We start from the raw sequence: 11,684 nt of genomic DNA, 5'->3' as shown, positions 1-11,684 counted from the left end.
AGACCTGCCCAACTTGGCCCCAGGTTCTGGTCACTGGGCAAGTTCCCTTCTAGCCCCACCGGGAAGGATCCCCTTCTCCAAGACCCCTGGCACACCCTGCAGTCTCCACGCCCTGACCCCACGCCCATCCACCCGAGCCCCAAGCCTCTTCTTGAGACTTAGAGGCTGGCCCCCAGCTCCCATCTTGCCCCGGATTTCCCATCTGGAGGAGAGAGAGAGAGAGAGAGAGAGAGAGAGAGAGAGAGAGAGAAAGAGAGAGAGAGAGAGAGAGAGAGAGAGGAGAGCACCCATCCTCCCCCGGACTTCCCTTCTGAACAAGAGCTCCCATCCTGCCCTGGACTTCCAATTTGGACAAGAGAGCTCCCATCTGGACAAGAGAGAGAGACTTCCTGAATCTGTCAGCTCTGTCTGAACCAAGTGTGCGGATAAGGCCAAGAACGAACCACAAGGAGATGGGCAGACGTCAAGGCAGAAACACATACAACAAAATGAATAGCAATACACCATCACCAGGCCCTAGCCCTCCTCCAACACCTAGACCTGAACATCAGAAATTGGAAGAAGCAGAAGAAAATAGCCTTATGAATGTCATCATGAAGAAGCTAGAGGCTCGTGTAGAGGAAAAGACAAAAAAATGTGAAGAACGCTGTAAACAACTAGAGGAAAGGGCAAACAAATTAGAAGAAATCAAAAAAGTCCTGGAAGAGAACAATAAAATACTGAAAGAAAATCAAGAAAAATCAATGAAACAAATGAAGGAAACAGTCCAAGACCTGAAAAGGGAAATAGAAAAAATGAAGAAGACACAAACAGAGGGAATGCTGGAAATAGAAGATCTGAGAAAACGATTGGGAACTTCAGATGCAAGTATAATCAACAGAATGCAAGAGATGGAAGAGAGAATCTCTAGCGTTGAAGATACAGTAGAAGAAATAGATTCATCAGTCAAAGAAAACACTAAAGTCAACAAAGTCATGAACCAAAATGTCCAAGAAATTTGGGACACCATGAAAAGACCAAACCTACAAATAATAGGGGTAGAAGAAGGAGAAGAATACCAACTCAAGGGCACAGAAAATATATTCAACAAGATCATAGAAGAAAACTTTCCCAACTTAAAGAAGGAAATGCCTATGAAGATACAGGAAGCCCATAGAACACCAAACAGACTAGACCCCCAAAAAAAGTCCCCTCGCCACATAATAATTAAACAATTAAACGTACAGAATAAAGAAAGAATATTAAGAGCAGCAAAGGAAAAAGGCCAAGTGACATATAAAGGCAAACCTATCAGAATAACACCCGATTTCTCAATGGAGACTTTGAAAGCCAGAAGGTGCTGGACAGATGTAATGCAGACACTAAGAGACCATGGATGTCAGCCTAGACTAATATACCCAGCAAAACTTTCAATCATCATAGATGGAGTGAACAAGACATTCCATGACAAAGCCAGATTTAAACAATATTTATCCACAAACCCAGCCCTACAGAAAGCACTAGAAGGAAAATTCCAACCTAAGGAAGTCAGATACACCCTCGAAAATGCAGGCAATAGATAAAGCCACAGCAGTAAACCCCAACGAAGAAAAGTACACACACATCACCACCAAAAAATAACAGGAATGAACAATCACTGGACATTAATATCCCTCAATATCAATGGATTTAATTCACCTATAAAAAGACATAGGCTTACAGAATGGATACGAAAGCAGGACCCATCTTTCTGCTGCATACAAGAAACACATCTCAAATTCAAAGTTAGACACTACCTAAAAATAAAAGGCTGGGAAAAGACTTTCCAATCAAACGGTCTAAGAAACAAGCGGGTGTAGCCATCCTGATATCCAGCAAAATAGACTTCAAACTAAAATCAATCAAAAGAGATCAAGAAGGGCATTACATACTCATCACAGGAAAGATCCACCAAGATGAAGTCTCAATTCTGAACATTTATGCTCCAAACACAAGGGCACCCACATATGTAAAAGAAACATTATTAAAGCTTAAATCACATATAAAACCCCACACATTAATAGTGGGAGACATCAACACCCCACTTTCACCACTGGACAGATCCTCCAAATCGAAAATTAACAGAGAAATAAAGGACTTAACTGATGTCATGACTCAAATGGACTTAATTGACATCTACAGAACATTCCATCCTAACAAAAAAGAATATACCTTCTTCTCAGCACCCCATGGAACCTTCTCTAAAACCGACCACATACTTGGTCACAAAACAAATCTAAACAGATACAAAACAATTGGAATAACCTCCTGTGTTCTATCAGACCACCATGGTCTAAAGTTGGATTTCAACAACAACAAAAACTACAGAAAACCTACAATCTCATGGAAACTGAACAATACCCACCTGAATCACCAATGGGTTAAGGAAGAAATAAAGAAAGAAATTAAAGACTTCCTAGAGATCAACGAAAATGAAGACACCACATATCCAAACCTATGGGACACTATGAAAGCAGTACTAAGAGGGAAATTCATAGCACTAAACGCCCACATAAATAAGCTGGAGAAATCTCACACTAGTGACTTAACAGCACACCTGAAAGTTCTAGAACAGGAAGAAGCAAAGTCTCCCAGGAAAAATAGATGCCAGGAAATTATCAAAGTGAGAGCTGAAATCAATAAAATAGAAACAAAGAGAACAATACAAAAAATTAATGAAACAAAGAGTTGGTTCTTTGAGAAAATCAACAAGATAGACAAGCCCTTATCCAAACTAACCAAAAGACAGAGAGAGAACATCCAAATCAACAAAATCAGAAATGAAAAGGGGGACATAACAACAGACATTGAGGAAATCCAGAGAATCATCAGGTCATACTTCAAAAACCTCTATTCCACAAAACTGGAAAACCTAAAAGAAATGGATAATTTTCTGGATAGTTACCACATACCTAAATTAAATCAAGACCAGATAAACTATTTAAATAGTCCAATAACCCCTAACGAAATAGAAACAGTCATTAAAAGTCTCCCAACCAAAAAAAGCCCAGGACCAGATGGTTTCAGTGCAGAATTCTACCAGATCTTCAAAGAAGAGTTAATACCAATACTCTCTAAATTGTTCCATACAATAGAAACAGAAGGAACATTACCAAACTCCTTCTATGAGGCTACAATTACCCTGATTCCCAAACCAAACAAGGATACAACAAAGAAAGAGAACTACAGACCGATCTCCCTCATGAACATTGATGCAAAAATACTCAATAAAATACTGGCAAACAGACTCCAAGACCACATCAAAACAATTATCCACCATGATCAAGTAGGATTCATTCCAGGGATGCAAGGATGGTTCAACATACGAAAGTCTGTCAATGTGATACACCATATAAACAAACTCAAAGAAAAAAACCACATGATCATCTCACTAGATGCTGAAAAGGCATTTGACAAAATCCAACACCCCTTCATGATAAAGGTCTTGGAGCGATCAGGAATACAGGGAACATACCTAAACATAATAAAGGCAATTTACAGCAAGCCAACAGCCAACATCAAATTAAATGGAGAGAAACTCAAAGCAATTCCACTAAAATCAGGAACGAAGCAAGGCTGTCCGCTCTCCCCATACTTATTCAATATAGTACTTGAAGTTCTAGCCAGAGCAATAAGACAACATAAGGAGATTAAGGGGATACAAATTGGAAAGGAAGAAGTCAAGCTTTCCCTATTTGAAGATGACATGATAGTATACTTGAGCAACCCCAAAGATTCCACCAAGGAACTGATACAACTTATAAACACCTTCAGCAACATAGCAGGATACAAGATCAACTCAAAAAAATCAGTAGCCCTCCTGTATACAATGGACAAAAAAGCAGAGAAGGAAATCAGAGATACATCACCCTTTACTATAGCCACAAATGACATAAAATACCTTGGGGTAACACTAACCAAGCAAGTGAAGGACCTATATGACAAGAACTTTAAGTCCCTGAAAAAAGAAATTGAAGAAGATGTCAGAAAATGGAAAGATCTCCCATGCTCATGGATAGGCAGAACTAACATAGTAAAAATGGCAATCTTACCAAAAGCAATCTACAGATTCAATGCAATCCTCATCAAAATACCAACACAATTCTTCACAGACCTGGAAAGAATAATACTCAACTTCATATGGAAAAACAAAAAACCCAGGATAGCCAAAAGAATCCTGTACAATAAAACAACCTCTGGAGGCATCACGATCCCTGACTTCAAGCTCTACTATAGAGCTACAGTAATAAAAACAGCTTGGTACTGGCATAAAAACCGACATGTGGACCAATGGAATCGAATTGAAGACCCTGACATTAATCCGCACACCTATGAACAAATAATTTTTAACAAAGAAGCCAAAAGTGCACAATGGAAAAAAGAAAGCATATTCAACAAATGGTGCTGGCAAAACTGGATATCAACATGTAGAAGGCTTCAAATAGATCCATATCTATCACCGTGCACAAAACTTAAGTCCAAGTGGATCAAGGACCTCAACATAAAACCAGCTACTCTGAACCTGCTAGAAGAGAAAGTAGGAAGTAGTCTTGAACGCATTGGCATAGGAGACCACTTTCTAAATAGAACACCAGTAGCACAGACACTGAGAGAAACAATCAATCAATGGGACCTCTTGAAACTGAGAAGCTTTTGTAGGGCAAAGGATACGGTCAATAAAGCAAAGCGACAGCCTACAGAATGGGAAAAGATATTCACCAATCCCACATCTGACAGAGGACTGATATCCAGAATATATAAGGAACTCAAGAAATTAGACATCAAAATGCCCAACAGTCCAATTAAGAAATGGGCTATAGAGCTAAACAGATAATTCTCAACAGAGGAAACTCAAATGGCTGAAAGACATTTAAGGAATTGCTCAACATCCCTAATCATCAGGGAAATGCAAATCAAAACAACTCTGAGATACCACCTTACACCTGTCAGAATGGCTAAGATCAAAAACACTGAAGACACCTTATGCTGGAGAGGATGTGGAGCTAGGGGAACTCTCCTCCACTGCTGGTGGGAATGCAAGCTTGTACAACCACTTTGGAAATCAATATGGCGCTTTCTTAGAAAATTGGGAATCCATCTCCCCCAAGATCCAGCTATACCACTCTTGGGCATATACCCAAGGAATGCTCAACCACACCACAAGAGCACTTGTTCAGCTATGTTCATATCAGCATTGTTTGTAATAGCCAGAACATGGAAACAACCTAGATGCCCTTCAACTGAAGAATGGATAAACAAAATGTGGTACATATACACAATGGAATACTACTCAGCAGAGAAAAACAATGACATCATGAGGTTTGCAGACAAATAGATGGACCTAGAAAAAATCATCCTGAGTGAGGTATCCCAGACTCAGAAAGACAAACATGGTATGTACTCACTCATAACAGGATACTAGATGTGGAACAAGGATGACTGGACTGCTACTCACATCAGCAGGCAGGCTACCTGGAAAACATGACCCCAGGAAAGACACGGGGATCGCCCAATGACAGAGAAATGGAATGAGATCTACATGAACAGCCTGGACATGAGTGGGGGTAGTGAAGGGCGAGGGTCGAGGGAAAGAGAGCTTGGGTGAGTGGGAGATCCCAGCTGGATCAACAACAGAGAGGGAGAACAAGGAATAGGAGACCATGGTAAATGAACACCACATGAGAATAGGAAGAAACAAAGTGCTAGAGAGGCCCACAGAAATCCACAAAGATACCCCCAGAACAGACTGCTGGCAATGGTCGAGAGACAGTCCGAATTGACCTACTCTGGTGATGGGATGGCCAAACACCCTAATTGTCGTGCTAGAAACCTCATCCAACTACTGAGGGATCTGGATGCAGAGATCCATGACTAGGCCCCGGGTGGATCTCTGGGAGTCCAATTAGCGAGAATGAGGAGGGTTTATATGAGAGAGAATTGTTGAGACCAAGGTCGGATAAAGCACAGAGACAAATAGCCAAACAAACGGAAACACATGAAATATGAACCAATGGCTGAGGGGTCACCAACTGGATCAGGCCCTCTGAGTGGGTGAGACAGTTGATTGGCCTGATCTGTTTGGGAGGCATCCAGGCAGTGGGACCGGGTCCTGTGCTCATTGCATGAGTCGGCTGTTTGAAACCTGGGGCCTATGCAGGGTCGCTTGGCTCTGCCTGGGAGGAGGGGACTGGACCTACCTGGACTGAGTCCACCAGGTTGATCTCAGTCTGTGGGGAAGGCTTTGCCCTGGAGGAGATTGGAATGGCGGGCGGGCTGGGGGGAAGGTGAGGGGGGCGGGAGGGGGGAGAACAAGGGAATCTGTGCCTATATGTAGAACTGAATTGTATTGCAAAATAAAAATTTAAAAAAAAAACAGATAAATAAAAACCAGCAATACTCCAGTTCACTAATATTTTAGCCTATGCTTATTGAACTTTCACTTTCAAGGTTAGATCTTTTCTTAAATATCAGGATATAATGGAAGTTCACACTCTGTAATTGATAGATAATTCTTTATTAATACAAGCTTTATTGAGATATAATTCACATAATGTACAGTTCATCCATTTACATTATGCAACTTTATTTTTATTTTTTTCCTTTCTTATTGAGAAATTTTTTATTCCTTCCACATACCAATGACAGGTCCTCCCTCATCTCTCTCCCACTCCCTCCTAGCCCACCCCACAGCCCCTCATCTAAAAAGCTATGGTCTCCCATGGGAATTCTGGTACATTCATCTGAGGCTGATCCAAGCCTCTCCTCCTGGATCAAGGCTGTGCAATTGTCCCACCATAGGCAATTGGCTCCAAAAAGCCAATTCATGCACCAGGGATAGATCCTATTCCCACTGTCAGGGGCCCCTCAAACAGACCAAGCTACACAACTGTCTTGCCCATGCAGAGAGCCCAGTCCAGTCCCATACAGACCATGCACATCTGTCAGTCCAAAGTTCATGAGATCCCACTAGCTTGGTTCACTTGTATCTGTAAGTTTACCCATCATGGTCTTGATGTACCTTGCTCACAGAATCCCTCATCTCTTTCTTAGACTGGAATTCAGCGCTTTTCCTGGTGCTTGGCCATGGCTCTCTGCATCTGTTTCCATCAGTTACTGGATGAAGGCTCTATGATGACAGAGTATTCACCAATCTAATCACCTGGATAGGCCAGCTCAGGCACCCTCTCCACCACTGCTAGTAGTCTAAGCTGGGGTCATCCCTATGGATTCCTGGGAATTTTCCTAGCAGAAGGTTTCTCCTATAGCAGTGATGGCTCCCTCTATCAAGAAATCTCCTTCAATGCTCTCACACTCTGCCCATGTTCCAGCTCAATGATCCCATTCTCCCATGCTCACACCCACCACCTCCTACACTCCATTGCTCCCCTCACCCACAGTTTACTCAGGAGATCTCATCTATTTCCCATTCCCAGGGCATTCCATGTATCCCTCTTAGGGTTCTCCTTGTTACCTAGCTTCTCTGGAGCTGTGGGTTGTAGGCTGGTTCTCCTTTGCTTTACTTCTAGTATCCACTTATGAGTGACTACATACCATGTTTGTCTTTTTGAGTCTGCGTTACCTCACTCAGGATGATATTTTCTTTTTCCATCCATTTGCCTGCAAATTTCATGATGTCATTGTTTTTTTTTACCACTGAGTAATACTTCATTGTGTAAATGTACCACATTTTCTTTATCCGTTCTTTGGTTGAGGGGCATCTAGGTTGTATCCAAGTTCTGGATACTACAAATAATGCTGCTATGAACATACTTGAACAAGTGTCCTTGTGGTATGATGAGCATTCCCTGGGTATATGCCCAAGAGTGGTATCATTGGGTCTTGAGGTAGATTGAGTCTCAATTTCCTGAGAAACCGCCATACTGATTTCCAAAGTGGCTGTACAAGTTTGCACTCCCACCAACAATGGAGGAATGTTCCCCTTGCTCCAAATCCTCTCCAACATAAGCTGTCTTCAGTGTTTTTGATCTTAGTCATTCCAACAAGTGTAAGATGGTATCTCAGAGTTGTTTTGATTTGCATTTCCCTGATGACTAAGGATGTTGAGCAATTCCTTAAACATCTTACAGCCATTTGACATTCTTCTGTTGAGAATTATGTTCATTTCTGTAGCCAATTTTTTTAATTGGATTGCTTAGTATTTTCATGTCTAGTTACTTGAGTTCCTTATATATTCTGGATATCAGTCCTCTGTCAGATGTGGGGTTGGTGAATATCTTTTCCCATTCTGTAGGCTGTCGCTTTGCCTTGTTGACCGTATCCTTTGCTCTACAAAAGCTTCTCAGTTTCAAGAGGTCCCATTGATTGATTGTTTCTCTCAGTGTCTGAGCTACTGTTGTTAGATTTAGAAAGTGGTCTCCTGTGCCAAAGCATTCAAGGCTACATCCCACTTTCTCTTTTGTCAGGTTCAGTGTAACTGGATTTATATTGAGGTCTTTGATCCACTTGGACTTCAGTTTTGTGCATGCTGATATTTGTGGATCTATTTGCAGTCTTCTACATGTTGACATCCAGTTATGCCAGCACCATTTGTTAAAGATTATTTCTTTTTCTAATGTACAGTTTTGGCTTATTTGTTGAAAATCAGGTGTTCATAGGTATGCGGACTAATGTCAGGATATTCAATTAGATTCCATTGGTCCACATGTTGGGTTTTATGCCAATACCAAGCTTTTTTTATTACTATGGCTCTATAGTAGAGCTTGAGGTCAGGGATGGTGATGTCTCCAGAGGTGGCTTTATTATACAGGATTATTTTGGCTATACTGGGTTTTTTGTTTTTCCATATGAAGTTGAGTATTGTTCTTTCCAGGTCTGTGAAGAATTGGGTTGGGATTTTGATGGGGGTTGCACTGAATCTGTAGGTTGCTTTTTGTAAGATTGTCGTTTTTGTTATGTTGATTCTACCTTTCCATGAGAATTGGAGATCTTTCCATTTTCTGATATCTTCTTCAATTTCAATCTTCAAAGACTTAAAGTCTTGTCATCAGGTCGTTCACTTGGTTAGTTAGAGTTACTCCAAGGTATTTGATATTACTTGTGGCTATTGTAAAGGGTGATGTTTCTCTAATTTCTTTCACAGCCCATTTATCATTTGTATATAGGTGGTTACTGATTTTTTTTTAATTAATCTTGTATCCTACCACATTGCTGAAGGTGTTTATCAGCTGTAGGAGTGCTCTGGTAGAAATTTTGGGAAACTTACGTATACTATCACATCATCTGCAAATATGGAAACTTTGACTTCTTCCTATCCAATTTGTATCCCTTTGATCTCCTTTTGCTGTCTTATTGCTCTGCCTAGAACTTCAAGTACTATATTGAATAGATATGAGGAGAGTGGACAGCCTTGTCTTGTTCCTGATTTTAGTGGAATTGCTTTGAGTTGCTCTCCATTCAATTTGATGTTGGCTGTTGGCTGGCTGTAAATTGCCTATATTATGTTTAGATATGTTCCTTGTATTCCTGATCTCTCCAAGACCTTTATCATGAAGTGGTGTTGTATTTTATCAAAGGCTTTTTCAGCAACTAATGAGATGATCATCTGGGCTTTTTTTTTCTTTCAGTTTGTTTATATGGTGTATTATATTAACAATTTTCGTATATTGAGCCCTCCATGCGTCTCTGGGGTGAAGACTACTTGATCTTTTCTTAGAAATCAGGAAATAATGGAAATTCACACTCTGTAATTGATGGATAATTTTTTATAAAAACAAACTTTATTGAGACACAATTCACACAGTATAAAATTCATCCATTTACATTTACTTTATGCAATTATCCAGGTGTGGGAATACATCTAAAATCCCAACACTCAGGACACTGAAGCAGGAGGATTACTACAAGTTTGAAGTCAGCCTGGTTGATGTGGGAAAAGCAGGTCCCAAATAAATAAATAAAAGGAGATGACAATTTAGTGGTGTTTAGCTTATTGGTGGAGTCTTACAACCATTACCAAGTCATTTTTTAATTGAGCATGGGGTGTAGTATGAGCACATCAGTGCAGGTGCACACAGAGACCAGGGTGTTGGATCCACTGGAGCTTGCATTACAGGTGACTGTGAGCTGCCTGACGTATGTTCTGGCAACCAAACTGAGGCCTCTGGAGGAGGAGTGAGTGCTCTGAACCACTGAGCCAATTCTACAGCCCCACCAAATAAATTTCAGACCTTCATCATCCCAGAAAGAAATACTGCACCCTTTAATCTATACTCCTCACTTCCAATGTCCCCTCCACAAACCTCAAAAAAACACTATTTTAAAATATGTCTTTCTGATCCACAAAGATACCCCCACAACAGACTGCTGGCAATGGTCGAGAGACAGCCCGAACTGACCTACTCTGGTGATGGGATGGCCAAACACCCTAATTGTTGAGCTAGAAACCTCATCCAACTACTGAGGAATCTGGATGCAAAGATCCATGACTAGGCCCCGGGTGGATCTCTGGGAGTCCAATTAGCGAGAATGAGGAGGGTTTATATGAGAAAGAATTGTTGAGACCAAGGTTGGATAAAGCACAGGGACAAATAGCCAAATGAACAGAAACACATGAACTATGAACCAATGGCTGAGGGGTCACCAACTGGATCAGACCCTCTGAGTGGGTGAGACAGTTGATTGGCCTGATCTGTTTGGGAGGCATCCAGGCAGTGGGACCGGGTCCTGTGCTCATTGCATGAGTCGGCTGTTTGAAACCTGGGGCCTATGCAGGGCCCCTTGGCACGGCCTGGGAGGAGGGGACTGGACCTACCTGGACTGAGTCTACCAGGTTGATCTCAGTCTGCGGGGAAAGCTTTGCCCTGGAGAAGATGGGAATGGGGGGTGAGCTGGGGGGAAGGTGAGGGGGGCGGGAGGGGGGAGAACAAGGGCATCCGTGGCTGATATGTAAAAGTGAATTGTATTGCAAAATAAAAATTTAAAATATATATATATATATATATATATATATATATATATATATGTCTTTCTGGTTTGCTTCTTTATAGATTGAAATATTAAAATATATTATTTTCTTTATCTAGCTTCCTTAACTCAGTATAAAATTCTCAGTATTGAACCACATATTAAACAGTATTCTATTTCTTCTATATAATTATTTCTTATTGCCAAATAACATCCTAGGAATGAGTAAGTCATACCAAACATTCATAAACTGATAAATATTTTGAGTGTTTCAACGTTTAGTGCCTAAATAATGCTTCTCTGAAAATTCATTTACAGTCTTTGCCGACACGTTTTTATTTTTCTTGGGTATATATATATATATATATATGAGTGAGATTGCTAAATCACATGATAAGTCTGTGCAGTAACTGCAAGTGAAAGGTTCAATCCCCACTACTGATGATCTCAAAACAAAAAGGAGAGATCAATGATCAGCCTGTCAACTCCTCACACACTCAGCAACATTTGAGATCATCATCACTTCATTACCCTTTTCATAATTTACATTTATATTTTGTTTGTATGCAAATAGGAGGTGCTATGCAAATAGGGGGTGCTTCCGTTAGCAAGCAGAGATAACACAACAAGTTAGTAATGTCACCTCTCTTCTTCCAACATCTGGATCCTCTGTATCAAACCCAGGTTGCCAAGTTTAATGGTAAGTGCTTCTAACCATTGAGCCATCTTGCCAGCTCCCCTTT

The sequence above is a fragment of the Peromyscus eremicus genome, chromosome 1, assembly GCF_949786415.1.
Source record: "Peromyscus eremicus chromosome 1, PerEre_H2_v1, whole genome shotgun sequence".
Classification (NCBI taxonomy): Eukaryota; Metazoa; Chordata; class Mammalia; order Rodentia; family Cricetidae; genus Peromyscus; species Peromyscus eremicus.
This window is presented reverse-complemented; position numbering follows the sequence as displayed.